General features: G+C 49.0%; 1 protein-coding gene across 3 annotated transcripts in view; it reads left to right on the top strand.

Moving 5' to 3' along the window:
- The first annotated feature begins 4,495 nt into the window (after positions 1 to 4,495).
- The window catches only part of POGZ (pogo transposable element derived with ZNF domain), a 33,364-nt gene continuing 23,504 nt past the window's right edge, over positions 4,496 to 14,355 (top strand). For all 3 annotated transcript variants that reach the window (XM_082780823.1, XM_082780822.1, XM_082780824.1), the window contains exon 1: positions 4,496 to 4,838. The gene's annotated coding sequence lies outside the window, so the exon portion shown is untranslated. The remainder of the gene's footprint in view (positions 4,839 to 14,355) is intronic.

The raw sequence follows: 14,355 nt of genomic DNA, 5'->3' as shown, positions 1-14,355 counted from the left end.
TGTTCAGGATGAAAACCACATTATATTAAATCACTAGTAACCTTAGCTCACATCTCAGGCCACTGAGAATGAAGTGGGATCTGCAGCACACCTCGGGGTGTGTCTACGACAACCACAAAAGTAGAGAAAGGCCAAGAAGACTCTGAACACGTATGGAGACTTTGGAACAGCACTCAGAGGCAGCCTGAAGCAGGGAAGTTGTAGAAGAGGCACTTGAGATTAGAAGAACTGCATGCCAGAGGGAGCAGTCAGGAACAGCGTGGTGAAAATGCTACAAACAGCTCATGAGATAAAACCCATTAAGTGAAGTAAGACTGTATTATAAACAGACCCACAAGGGTAGCCACAAACACTTTCAACTCTTCCTTCCCAGCCCATTACGACGCAGCTCCTCTGCAGCTTCTGTACAGCCCTTACTACTTCCATACCCACAGCCTCTGCAGCGCTTCTGGCAAACACACGCATCATTTTTCCATCCTACATCAATCCACAAATGAAACTCATTGAAGTGTCATAACTGAGGTTCGCAGACACACTTTTACCAAGGCACAACACTCGATCAACACATCTGCACGCCGTGTCTCAAGAAATGGTTGCAGCACATCACCACACATCCAGTCCAACTGCCCGACCACTTCAGGGCTAACCAAAAGTTAAAGATTATTGAGGGCATTGTCCAAATGCCCCTTGAACACTGACAAGCAAGGGGCATCAACCGCCTCGCTAGGAAGCCTGCCCTGGTGTTCATCCACCCTCACCGTTAAGCAGTTTTTCCTAAGGTTTAGCCTGAACCCCCCCCCGGCGCAGCTGTGTGCTGTTCTCTCGCGTGATTCTTTTCTTCACTGCCCTGGACAAGATTCAGATTGCTCAACCCCTTTGTCTACCTTATTACTGATGACTTTTTGAACTCAGTAATGTGTGTACAGAATTAAGCAACCAGAAGTTATGTGTTTTGTTTGTGCAGTATGTCCCGCAATCAGACAAAGTACAAAAGCTCTTCAGGAGTAGAGCCGTTGCACTCATAGTTTCACTCTAGTCATATAACTTCTAATACAAACAACATGTTTTGACCCCCCTCTCTAAAACAGGAATATGAGAGCAAAAACATTAAGCGTCATTGTCACAGTACAGCAACGAAGAGTTCCCTGTGGTGCGTTTGGCTTGGTTGACAGCTGAATACCAGGGTTTCATCCACTTAATGTTTTTGAAAACAATATGTCAATTTAAGTAAATCTTTACAAAACAGGCAAAATCTTGCAAAGCTCAGGCAAAACTGTCATAGAGAATGCTGCTCGAGTGAGGACTATTGCATTTTGATGGGCAATGTTATTTCTTTCTCCTCTTGATTGTGTAGTGTATTAGAGAAAAGAACAAAAGGAAAGAAATATAGACAGATACAACATAAAAAACAAAAATCTAAAACAAAAGCTCAGCAAAGCAGAGCAAACCACTGGAGACAGTTTCATTCACTTTTAAAGAGGATGAGAAAGAAGAAAAACACACATGGCAAACAACAGCCAGATCGTTCAATGGACAGCTGGCAAAACCTACAGAGATGAAGGCAGAGTAAGACCCCGTACAGAATTACAATGTTAAGAGAGTATTGTGTTTGCAAAGTTATACATTCTTTGATAAATGCTGCCTTTCCATCATCTATCCACCCCGCTATATCCTCATAGAAGGCTGACAGGTTGGTCAAGCATGACTTCCCCTTGCTGAAGCCGTGTTGACTGCCCCTAATGACCCTTTTGTCCTTGATATGCCTGGAGACAACGCCAAGGATAAGTTGTTATAATTAGCCTGGAAGGTAGGAATGTCTAATAAATGTTTATTTATTTGAATACGTGTTCCCACCTCTACCTGAATTCAGAGGAAGGCTGAAAAGCATTAGTGTAAATTTGGCTTAAAACAGCATGGATGCAGGCCTCTGTGCAGTCACTGAAAACAAACTGGCAAAGCCATCATCTGCAGCACAAATGCTGCCAGCCTTCTTCAGACTTCATTCACATTTGCAAACCCCATCATCGTTCTTTGTTATATAAAACACTGCATCTATATGGCAATTCCATTGGCAACCAGAGTCAAAATAAATATCTACACATGTAGTAATAAATGATGCTTCTGACAACTTTCTGATTTTATCACAAAGCTTACAATAAAGATTTCTGTTAAGCCCCACAGTCATACTGTTTGAAGAAATCACTATTTCTAGGAAGCAAGATTCTAAGCCTCACGCTTTCAGAGAGCTCATGGCTTGAATATGAACTGACTGAAAGCTTGGAAATGTAAAGCTGAGACTAGTACGAAACTCCACATATTTATTACTGTTAAATAATTTCATAATGTTTAAAGAAATTGCATAATCTTGGAGAGTCTGATCTTTTACTTCAAGGTTGGTAATAATGAAATGACAACAACCAGATGTTTAGAGAGACTGCAAAGGGAAATCTCAGCTGGGACTTGAGAAGACAAACAAACCCAATGATTAAAAGGACAGACATTTTTATAGCCACAACAGCTTCCTGCAGAGAAGTATCTTGATCCTGGGCCAACTCCCAGAGTCCTGTAGGCTGCAGGCCTCTAACTCTATTTTTATTAAGCCCTCTCTTGAGTAGGTTCCTTCTGCACTGGTAGGTTATTTGCCTAAGTAATTAGCTTTCCTTTTTGTGGAAAATACTGCCATTCTTTCAGGACTAGTAGTATCAGTTGCCAGTAAAAAATTGTTGTGTCTTAGCAGCTTCTAACAAAAGGAACGTCACTTATTTGTACCTTTATTGCTCAGCCAGGCTCTCTCAAGAACAGAGACCTGTCTTAGCTGGAGAGCTGGACCATAACACACTTCAGTTAACCTATTTGATAGAGTTGAGTATTTGGTGCCTTTTTAAGAGAAACATTTAGGTTCAGTCTAACTCACTATTTTTTTAGTTTCCAGACTATATTTTTGAAAAAAAAAATCAAGTGAAACTTGCTGGTGTTACCTTAAATAATTAAATAAAAGTGCCTCTAAGGCAGCAGCTGTGAAGCACAATCAGGAATACAAACGCGGAGCTGGTGATAACGTTGTTCTTTATTAGTATCAGCGGCATAACCACAGCAGAAAGCGCAGCCCTTTGTATTGCACATCTACATGATTTATAGGTGACAGACCGACAGTAAGTGAAAACACTTCCCTCCAGTATGAGGTGGAGTAGTCTGGTGCATTGTGCAAACTAGGAAGAATGACTGGTAACTCATGAAGACCATCAGAAGAAAATTAATGTGCTTGTTTAATGAACCGCAGAATAATAAATCACATTTCAGCATCACATGGGCATCACAGCAAGGGGGTCCATTTGGGAAGCATGCTACTTATCGAATTGTGCGAGTGTTTTCAAGAATAAATAAAATAACATTTCAAAGTGGGTTGAAGATATGTTAGCAGCTATAAAGTGTATACTTATGCAAGTGTCAAATATGGTAACTGTCAGTAAAAATACGTATTATCAGTTTTCACTGTACTGTCTTCAGAGTTTGGTCTGTACTGCGTGCAGCTAGAAGCCACATGGTCCATCGTTACTAAATTATTCACAATAATAACCATATTATTAAAGATATAAACCATTTGAATTTATGCTAGGGAGAAACGTAGGCACTGATTAGATCTGTCGGCTTGACAGCACAGGAAACTTTGATGGCACGGATCCAGCGATGTACTTAAGCAAATTCTAAGCGTTTAGATGGCTGCTTTGATTGCATTTGGGCTGTTTACACACACCGAGGAGGATTTGGGCGTTACAACCCGCCGGAGCCCGGCTCCTCGGCTCAGCGGACAGCTCCCGAGGCCGCTCGGTGCCAGGTCCCCCTGCCCCGTCCCGACCCCAGGGAACCGGGGGCAGTTGGGGGCCGTTTGACCCGCAGCCCGTCTCCGGGGGTGCGATTTGTGCCCACGGCTGTGGCAAAGGGAGGCGACTTCTCCCGTTTTGAGTCTCCAGGAGCTCCCCCGAGCCCCCTCCAGCACCGCCCCCCCCCCGTGCGATGTGGGGGCCCCGGGGCCGCGTCACGGCCCGGCTGCCGGGGCCCCTGGCCGCCCGTGGGCGCCGGCTTCGGTCCTGGAGCCCCAAGCCACGGGGGGGGGGGGAGGGGCAGCAGCGCCGGGACCAGGCCGGGACCCCCCCCCCCCCCGCGGCCTCAGGGCCCGGCTGCCGCCGCCCCGCGGGCGCTGCCCGTGACCGCCCCGAGGGCCCGGTGGGGCCGCGGGCGAGGCCGCGCTGAGGGGGAGGGAGGCCGGGGGGGGGGGGAGGGGAGCAGCCCCGGGGCCGCCCCAACGGAGCCCGGCGCGGCCCCGGCCCCGACGCCGCCGACCTCGGTCGGGCCCGGCGAGGAGGCGGTGGCGGCGGTGACGTCACCGCGCGGCGCGCCAATCGGCGCGGCGCCTCGCGGCCCAGGAGGAAATGACGTCACCGTATCCCTCCGCCGGCCAGGTCCCCTTTTTGTGTGTGTGTGTGCGCGCGCCGAGCGCTGTGTCCATCCGCCCGCCGGGTGCCCGCCCGCCGCGCGGGCTCCGTGACGAGCCCCGGGGGGGGGGGGAGGGGAGCGGGAGCGGGGCGGGAGGGGGGGCGCCAGGCGCGGAGCCGCCCCCTGCGCGCGCACGGCGAGAGGCCGGGGCCAGCGGCAGCGCCGCCCGCTCCCGCTCCTCCTCCTCCTCCTCCTCCCCCTCAGCATCGCGCCCCGGGCCCGCCGCCCATGCCACCTGCCCTCCGCTGCCGCTCCCGGGGCCGGGCCGGCGGCGCAGCGCGGGGGGGCCGCGGGCCGCTCTAGGAGCCAGGCGGCGGCGGCCGAGCGCGGAGCGGGCGCGGAAGGTGAGGAGCGGAGCGGGGCGGAGCGGAGCGGCGGCGGCCCCGTTATGTGGGGGGGGGGGGGGGGAAAGCGGGGGGGTGACGGGGGGGCGGGGGGGGGGGGCGCTGGAACCGGCTGGAACCGCCCGGGGCTGGGGGATTGGGGAGGGGAGCGGGGGGCGGCGGCCGGGCCAGCCCGCGCCCTACACAAAGCGGCCTCGCGACGGGAGCGCGGCGGCGGCGGGAGGAGGAGGAGGAGGAGGAGGAGGACGGGGGGGAGGTGGAGGCGGGGGGGGGCCGGGGAGGAGCCGCCGCGGGTCCCGGAGCGCGGCGCCGCCGCCACCGCTCGGCCGGGGGCAGGCGGAGGGATCCGCGCACACCCCCTCACGGGGGGGCGGGGGGGGGCGGTGAAGCGGCACCGGCGGCGGCTCCCTCCGCCCGCCGCCCCCTCCCCTGGCCCGCCCCCCCCCCCCCCCCCAACATGCCGGTGCCCGGCCCCCCTGGGGGAGGGGAGGGGGGCCCGGCCTCGTCCCCATCCCGTTCCCCCCCGGTCCCCCCCGGCCCGGCGGGCGCTGGGTGGGCGCCATGTTGGGCACGGGGATTATTTTTCCTCCCTTTTGTGGCTCGGCAGCCACAATAAACCGAGCACGGGGCCGGCGGCGCTGCCGAGGGGCATTACCGGCCCCGGGGGGCTCTGCCCGCCCTGCCGGGACCCCCCTCCCGCTCCGTGTCCCCTCGTCCCCCGAGCTGCGGACACCGGGCGGGTGACAGGAGCGGTGTCCCCGCTGCCCGGGGCCTGCGTCCCCCATCCCCAGCGGAACGGGCTGGTCCCGAGCGCATCCCGGTGCAGGGAGCGGGAGCCGTGCTGGGCCGGGGCTCGGGGGGCTGCTCCCCGCGGCTCCTGGCTGGCCCTGGCCCCATCAGCGAGGTGACACCGGGGCCGTGTTGAGCGGCGAGCCCCCGGCCCCGTCAGTGGCACCGCGCGGGTTGGCAGCAGGACCTGGTGCGGAGCTCCCCTGGCCACAGGTACCGAGAGGAGCCGCGGCTGGAAGGAGCCAGGCGCTCGCTGCTTTGCGCAGCCCTCGCCGTGGGCCTGCTCCTGGGTGCCCGGGGAACCCAGGTGTCCGGCTCCCCCCCCCCCAGCGCCTCCCCTGCTCCCCGATGTGGTACGGAGACGAGGGGGAGGCTCGGATCCCGCTGCCCAACAGCCTTGCAGAAAACGCGCCGCAGATGACAACACACACAGCTTTATTTTTATTAACTTGGCAGCAGTTGCAGCTGTCGCCGAGGCATACCAAATGGGGCACGAGCGAGCGGAAGAGAGGGTAGAGGATGGGGGAATCTGTTGCTTCTTTTAGGAAACGCTCTGTGAGGATACACAAATTCTGCGCCTCCCTACCCTGGGTCTCGCTGTGTACCGTCTGATAGCCTGAGGTCGCTGCAGATGTCAAGTTTCATCCTTGAACGTGAAGCCTGGCTTGCTGCATGCACGTAGTTATTTTCCCTCTGGTTGTACCAGGGTAGGGAAGGCCGTAGTTCCGTGGGGCTGCCCACCCAGGGAGCTCCCTCCCCGTTGCCACTTCCAGCTCGCTCTGGGCATGGGGTTCTGCACATGTTGCCTGCAGGCATTCTGGTGTTTGTGGGTGGATACAGTTACCTTGTTTGTGTGCGGGGATCCCCCAGCTGCTTAGATACTGTCAGAGACCCTGCAACTGTCTCTGCTCAAGTGGACCTTCCACAGCGCAGCCCGCAGACCCAGAAGAGTTTGCAGGAAAGCTGCAGTCCTGCTCTTGGACCCTCGGAGGCCAGGCCTGCAGCTTGAAGGTAGTCGTTAAGGCAGTCTGTGTTCATCGCTCTGCAGATCAAACTTTAAGGTAGATAACGATTGTTAAAATTGAGTGTGTAGTAATAGGTTTTAATTAGTAGGCATCGCACACATCAAAGCCTTAAATAAAATGGAGGACTTTAAATGATAGCATTCCTAGAAAACTTAATATGCCTCTTGAAATCCTCTCAGTACCCAGCAAAGCCAAGTCAACCACATCAGTCAACGAGGAGTAAATTCACCTTGCTCTGAAGGATGCGGCTGCTGAACTCTGGCGCTCAGCTCTCACCTGTACCTCCTGTCGGAGGGGTTGCTCATGATGAATTGCCCTATAAACAGGAATGAAAACATCATCCAATGTTTTCATCACTTAGATTGTATCAGTTTAAAGCCGTGCCAGTTATTTGTTATAAGCCTCGGAAGAGCATTATCTTTTTTTCAGGGAAGGGATTGCAGCATGTCTTGACAGCAGGAACCTTTATCACAGGATTCATTTGCATTTAATGTAACTTCATCAGGTGTCCTGGTTCTTAAGAAGTTACGATACGTTCCTTGCCACCGAGTGCGCGTTATTAAAAGTGAGTCTGAAAAACAAGCAACAAGAAAGGAACTCCGGGACTGCATGTTCAGCGAGGTTAGACAAAATGGAGAGAAGTGAGCATTCGGAAGGAGAACTTGGCCAAGAGAAGTTGATTTGTGTGTTAATTCTTGTCTTGGAGTGCATCGAATCATCTCAGGCTTCTTTGTGGGTCTCTGAAAGACAGATCCTCAATTTTATATTTTAGCTTTTCTTCTCTGGACCGTCAGGGTAGAGGTGGTTTTATAGCAAGCGGCAAAGAAAAATTAAGTGTCAATTAATTCTTAATATGTATTTTTCATGTCAGTGTTTTCCCTTAGGAAACTCCTTAGGGAGGCAGGGGAGAGGATTGATAGCATTAAAACCATGCCACAATTAAATCTCCATTAGCAAACCTAGACGGGCGTAAAAACCGACAAACCTTTGGGCAAGAAGAGTGAACAAAGTTCACGCGTTGGGTGCTGGAATGCGACGTTCTGGGGCACAGCTTGTGTGCAGCCTCCCCTCCTCCTGTGGGCTGGGAGCGCTGCGTTTGCTGTGGGCAGGGGTGTCTCAGGGGTGAGCCGGGGGCTTTGGGGGTGCCTACAAGAGTCAGCGTGGTGCTGAAATGGAAGTTAGCGCAGAGTCGGACGCTTCTGGGTGATGCGAGACCCCTCTGCGAAGGTGGTGAGAGATCTCCCCGTTGTTTCCTCAGCTTTCCTCGGTCCTTCATCACAAGTAGTCAGCTGTCAGCGTGGGTTCCCTGCTGGAGTCCATTGAAACTTTTTTTTCTTTTAAAAAGTAGTAGTTTGGGAATGTTACCGTGCTACTGGCTGGATTGTCACTGCGTATTCAGTTGCGTTTCCGTTGTCAATTCACGTGAATTTATATCCCTTTTTTGAAAATAGTTGTGAGAGCTTTAGGGTTCCTGCAGGACCGGCAGCACCCGGTAGGGTCAGTGTGGCTGGTGTTAGCGTGACTTCATGTGCGACCCGCGCTGCAGTGGTTGGAGTCCAGGCGTATTGGAGTCGTGAGTTTGCTGAATTTGTTCCCACCTGGAGAAAGGCCCCGCCGAGGTCTGCCCCAGGCAGGAGCTGGGGTTCCCTGCTCCCCAAATCTGCGTTTGATCCTAGCAAACCCTTCCTTCTGCTTTCCCACCGGTGAAGCCGGTGGCTGTGCTGGCCCTTCTGTAGGGGCTGTTGTGCTGGAGGGGGACGTTGGGAAACGGGGTGGTAGCCTCTGTCCCTCCCGGGGTTCTGCCTTTAACCAAAACTCCTCCTTTTGCTTTACCAAGTTATGGGTGTAACGGAGCGCGGGTTTATTCCTGACCTGCCAGTGTGCCCTTAAGACTGAGTGTGTTGCAGATGATTTCACCCAGTAGGCAGAAATTGGGCCACCAGCGGTGCCCTGACAAGTACTGATTTATTTATACTTTTTTTTTTTTTAATTAAAAGCCTCAGAAAGTGAAGCTTATGTAGCAAGAATAGCGCATCCCATCATGCGAGTTTTGAAGAACACTGTGAACGAGTCATTAATTTGAAGTCCTTTTAAAAGAAGTGTGTGTATATACAGCATATGTATGTCATAACTTGTTTGCTTTGTGTCAAATAATATCAAGCTGTGAATGAAACTGTAAATATATAACCACACATCTTTTAGAGATCACTTCAATGAGACACAGCTGCCTTATTCTGCAGCTGTCGTGTAAAACCTGCTATCCACAGGTGCTTTAGATAATAGAAAACATTTGGGCCCTGATTCTCTCCACTTACATTGCTGTAAGTCGGTGAATTTACGAGTCAAAGCCTATGGAATGGAAGCTGAGTCCTTTGTTTGCCACCTCACTTAGGTGGAGAAACTAGATTAAGTATTTATTTTGTTTATTTGTGGGTTTCGGAAGCTTGAAAATGCCAGTGGTGTTTTCAGCCAGACTGCAGTGTTTTGTATTTTCTACCTGTTCAGTCATTTTGTCCTGAGAATACAACAGCAGCCCCGAGGGATTCGATCTGATACCTTTCTAACTATACCGAAGTGGTTCGTTGATAGATAAATGCAGGTGGATCTTAGACCTGATTCCAGATTTGGGTTGAAATGACGAGGGACTCAGGAAGCTTTTTTGGCAGTGAGGAACAGGAGAAGAGGATTTCTCGTGATGGGGTGATCTGTTTGGCTGTCTAGGAATAAAAATTCTTCATTGTTGGGTTTCCCCTGGTAATGGTAATCAGTTTGATCAGAAAATGTAATCAGGTGGCCAGCCTTTTAGTGCAAGACTTGAATGGCCGGTGCCTTCCCCCTCCTATATCGCAACAATGAGCGTGGACCACATCAGATGACAAAAAATAAAGGGTTTATATCTTGCAGTCGTGCTGGTTATTTGTGTAGAGCTAATATATGTTGGCTCTTCCCCTGAAGGTCTTCTCCCATTTTCCAGCTAAAAGGGAGAGAAAATACCTTTCAGTCTTCAGGGCTCTATTTCTTGCAGCGTGTCTAGAACACTTTGTAATTTTTTTCTCATTTTTTTGGCATCCGTATTTTCAACCGAGCATCTGCCAACTATGTGCTGAAAAGCTAAATGCAGAGTATTTATCATTGGGCTTAATCATTTTATTGAGCAAAGGCTTCTTACATACAGAAATATTCCAGATCAAAGCTTTGAAAAACAAAGCTGTTACATTATAGAAGAGAGGAGACATTTTCTTAGTTCGGCTGATACGAGCAGATGAAATACTATGCGCATAATGTAAGTTGGTGTCAAAAGAAGCTTGTAACTACAGTCTCTTTAGCATTTTGTCTTTGCATCTTCTGAATAATTATGAGGTGTTGAATAATATATTTTTACAATCTGTGCAAAGACTTCCTCTGTAGTTTTAGCCTTCCTGGGTAGACATATGTGCACGCTTTAATTAATAGATCAGGTTATTTATCCCGGCTATTTATAGGCTGCCCATCACTATAGTATTAAGGCAGTGTTCCTTGTCTGGCGTGGAGTAATATGATTCCAGACAAATAGCACTGTTGTGAGCGTCACCGCTTTTGCCAGCTAAGAGAAGCTTTGTCCTAGAAGCTTCACGGAGAATTTTTTTTCTAGATGTTTCTGTGAAGCACAAATATTGCAAATCATAAATATGCAGTTATTGATCGGTTGTGGTGCGCACCCGTTTGGGATTTCTGTATGCATCTCCTAGGAGATCTCGCTTGTTTTTGATAAGATTTTGTAATTCAAAAAAAAAAAAAGTTTGTGTTAACAGGCAAAGAAAATAAGATTTAAGGCTCTTTGATTCCTGCTTTCCCCTGCTAAGCAGATTTCCAGCATAAACCTCGACTTCAGAGCTTTATTTCTAGGAGTCTGTTTTTGTACAATTTGTCATCCAAAAAATGATTTTCACTTTTTTCTTTTTTTTTTTTTTTTTTCTTAAACCGATGGAAGTTTTTTTGTCCAATGAAGTGAATGAGGGCTGGGCAGCTCTTTATTTCTGACTAAGCCCTTCATTCTCGTAGAAGCTTTGGCGAGTCGCTTCGTTTCACTGAACTCTGCTTTCCACCCTTAAAACGTGGCTCATGCAGTTTGCTGTCCGCTGCAGGTTTTATGTAAACGAAGAAGCTCGCAGGGTCTTTGAGGCATGCAGGTACTGGGTGCTGTGGAGATGAAGATTTGCACTTGGTTAGCCCTTCTGTAGGTTAAACCACCCCATGTCCTTCCATCTTTCCTTGAAGACCACGCTTCCTGGGCCTGATGGTTTCTGTAGCTCTCTGCCTGGTTCACGTCCGTCTCGGCGTTGCCTGCAGGTAGGATGTGCAGCGCTCAGCATCGCCGTTTGGTGCAAAGCCGTTCGCTTCCCTTCGGCTGCTTGGCGAGCCTGAGCTGTCGCTGGATTTCCCTCAGCTCCAAATGCCTGCCAGGGCCAGGAAAGTGTGATAAGGGCGAGGAGGAAATGGCCACGGAGATGTGCTTGTGCCCTGGAGGGAGCGTCAGAGCGGGGAAGGCGTGTATGGAAGGAGCCAGGACACTTGAAGTTCTTCAGGAACAGCACATTTTAGGTTAAAAGTTGGCTGAAAAGGACTTGGAGTGGTGAGAAAAGAGATTCTCTCTTGTTCTACCCGGGCTCAAAGAAACATGGTTCTTTATATCTTCCTTGATGTATATTTTTGTAGTGACGGGATACAGAGAGGTAGGTTCTTCTCTACAAAGGTTGTTTCCTGACAGCCGAACAAGCCTGTGAATGCCTTCAACTTGTGCAGTCTTTTTAGGTATTCCCTGTCATTCCCAAGAAAGAGTAGGAAAGGTGAGTTCAATATGAGTAAGTTATTTGTAAGTTGGGTTGGACTTTTAAAGGCCTATTGTCTTCACAAAGACCTTCACAAAGGAAGGGCAAGTTGAGTTTCATAGAGATCACAAGTGAAATTATACAGAAGTGTTTTATTTACTGTACTATGTAAGATTCTTCCCAAAAATACACAACTTCGAGAGGCATGGGGATAGCTGTATTGAACGTTCCCACACTGCCAGTTGGAAATCTAGGCATAAAGCAGCTCAGTTAAAAGAGCTGCTGCTGTGTGTGGAAGGAATGGCAGCACTGGGCGTTCGCAGCTGTACGAGTCATAAGATGAATTATCTTTGCTGTTTTGTTAACATGCAAAGTGAGGAAGAGGAGATCAGCTATTGAACGTGAGTGGTGTGATGGGTTTCCTTTAAGTACAGTTCTTTGTATTGTTCTTAAAACAAATATTCATGTGCTTCAGAATTATAAGTGGTGAGAATTGCGTGTATTAGGATAAGCAGGCGTAGAACTAAAATGAGCATTTCCTAGTGAAACAGCGTCATACGACTGCAGCATAACAATATGAGCTCTGCAAATCCTTTGTAGGCAAGTGGAGCACAGAAAAATGGCAGTCTAAGAGGTTGTCTGTATCCACGGGGAAGGCAGGGAACTGCATATGCTGCTTCAGAAAAAGTACCAGCAGCGTGAATTTGGCAAACGGGAACAAGTGCTTGCAATTCTTGTGTGGCTCAGACCTACCTGCTTCAGACAGTTGCTTTGGATTTAGGTGAAATTTTATTTTGATTTAATTTCGTATTGCAGGAAATCTGTGATGCTCGTGGCTTTGTTTTGCAGCTATTACATAGCACAACACAAAAAAATCCAAGATTGCACTTGCACGGCGCGGCTGCACGCGGTCTTACCAGCCACTCCTGTAAATCCCAGCTCTAGAGTGATTTACAAACCCATGTTTATAACCGGTTCAGTGGTTTTGGGGGGGATAATGTGGACATAGCTTAATTATATGAGACTTAAATTGAATTGTTCTATGATGACTTAATCCAGTTTATATTTTGGCACTGTTTCTATCCTAGCTCTTCAGCAGTGAGTTAATAAATGTTATGTTGTGTTGAAGCCTTCTGGTCAGCACTCTTTTCTGTGGCTATTTGAAAACACAGATTGTCTGCAAATGAGTTGGATTGTTCTCTTGCTTGTCCCTGATTATAAGCTGTTTATTTTGGCCAGTATGTCTCAGAACATTCCTCATCAGATTTTTATGGCAGTAAAATGGTAGTAGAGAAGACAAAATGCAACCGTAACAGCTTCTTTTGCCACCAAAAATGTGATCAAGAAGAGCAGCATCCCTTCTAGACGTGTTAATTCCCGCTCCCTTGCAGCACAGAACTGCCACTTGTTCCTCGCTCTGTCCTTCCCAGGGGTTCATGGCAGGTGGAAGGAACTGAGTCTTTTTTTGCTCTAGCCCAGGTAGGAAAATAGGAAATCCATTTTTTGTGGTATCTGATTATAATCATGAGTTCCTTTAGCAGTACAGTTGAACTTCTGGATGTGGTTACATTGGCTAAAGACCCCTAAGTGTGTTATTAAGGAGAACTAGAACTTTGCGTAAGTGTTATTTGTAAGTGAAGTTTAGAAACAGCCAAATCCTGAAACGGTGCAAAATTAGGTCTGTAAGAAAGCTGCTTTAAGCTGCTCAGCTCAGTGGCTTGCAGGTTGTCAAAGTGTGGTTGGAAATGGCTCTATTGATTAGATGTCAGTAGTATTTGAAAAGTCAGCTGTTTGGAGAACTCTGGTGCTAACTATCCCTCTGAGAAGAGCTTCTGTAGGACGCTCGAGACGACTGTTGTGAATCTCCTTGGTTTTAATTCTGGCTGGCTGGTCTGAATGTTTAATAGAGATCTTGGCATTAAGCACATACAGATTTGCATTTCATTGAGGCCTGGATTAGATGCAACCCCAGGAGAAAATACTTGACTTTTGCTGTAGGCAGATCCGTAAAAACTTCTGTTCTGGGTGCCATGGTGCCCAGCAAAGCAAACAAAATGGGAAGGTGTGTAAATAGTGGAGCAAAAGGTAACACTGAGAATTGCAGTGTTATAACATCATTGCATTAGCAGTGATACGCCCCTCGGTTAGCTACTTACTTTTGTTGCTGCTTCCCGATGTCTCTAAAGGCCGTAGCAGCAATAAAAGTGTTAGAGATGGGTGGCAAGAACGAGGGAGACAAATAGCCTGGAGCTGTCATCGTCTGTCGGTCTCTAACTAAATACGTAATAAGTAGTGTGGAAAAGATGAACTGGGTGCTTTACTCCAGAGATTCGTTTGAGTTGAAAGACAATAACTATGGGTCTAATTGCAGAAAATCCCTTTACTTTTCTCTTTTTCCCCTCTCTGAACTGATTTATAATGGTGTGTCAGGTCCCGGGCTGGTACAAGGAGATAAGCAGGGGATGGGGCTGGAGCAGCACGAGGGAGTTTGGGTCCTCGTGGGTTTGGTCAGAACAGGAGTCCGAGGTTGGCTGTGGACTGTTCACTCATTTCTGTGCACGTTTCTTGCTCATTGGAGCTGGGATATTCAGTCTCTAGGATTACTGCCAACATTCAAATGAGAATATTCAAAACCATGAACAGAACAAAAAACTACGACTCTTCTTACTGAGTTCTAGGGCAGTGAATTCTGCTCCTGAAGCTCTTAACTTGGCTTTGTCGTGCAGGAGGAGTGGCGAAACACTGCAATTTTAGTTAAAATCAAGGGTTTGTTAAACAAACTTGATTGATTTCCATGAAAAGAAAGCAAAATCTATTAAAGTACAATGTGGAGTCATTTCTGTAACCTGAGAAATAAATAGGAACCTGGAAATATGCAGCTCATTTTTTTCTTTG

This window comes from Aythya marila (assembly GCF_965140915.1).
Source record: "Aythya marila genome assembly, chromosome: 29".
Classification (NCBI taxonomy): Eukaryota; Metazoa; Chordata; class Aves; order Anseriformes; family Anatidae; genus Aythya; species Aythya marila.
The sequence above is the reverse complement of the archived record's forward strand: the minus strand, read 5'-3'. Positions and strand labels throughout refer to the sequence as shown.